This window comes from Triticum dicoccoides, chromosome 2B (genome assembly GCF_002162155.2).
Source record: "Triticum dicoccoides isolate Atlit2015 ecotype Zavitan chromosome 2B, WEW_v2.0, whole genome shotgun sequence".
Classification (NCBI taxonomy): domain Eukaryota; kingdom Viridiplantae; phylum Streptophyta; class Magnoliopsida; order Poales; family Poaceae; genus Triticum; species Triticum dicoccoides.
The window spans coordinates 780,807,660-780,808,201 of record NC_041383.1 but is presented as its reverse complement, the minus strand read 5'-3'; positions in this window follow the sequence as shown (position 1 = coordinate 780,808,201).

The window sequence follows — 542 nt, the reverse complement described above, 5'->3', positions numbered from 1 at the left end:
GGCAGGCAAGAAACCAACCACTGGTTGGTTCCACGTCTCACCTAGGGAGGCAGCAGTCACGCGGCACCCTTTGGGACAGGCTGGCCATTGTTCTTGTAGCGCGGCGTGGTCGACTAGAGTTATGCTCTATGCGCAGCCTGGCGGCGATCTCTCGTTCGCCCGTCTATACAAGATTTCCCTCTCCGGTGGGGTGGGCGTCCCTCATACTGCCTTTATCTAGGGAGTGTGTGCACCATCGAGGGTCAAGTTCTTTTCTTGGTTGCTTTTCCAACGACGCATCCACACACGCTACCTCCTGCTATGGATGATCATCACTGAACTCAGGGAAGCAGGGTGCCCTCTCTGCTCTGCCGACATGGAAACTGCGGACCACTTGCTCTTCCAATTCCCTTTCGTGTCTGCCTTCCCGCGTAGGGTGAGGGTGGACACCGCCGGTGTGTTGGTTTGCGCCCTTCACCTCCTCGACGCCCATGCGGCGGTTGGCACCGCCTCCTTGGGGTCTTTCATGCTCCTCTGTTGTTGCCATCTTTCGAAACATCGCA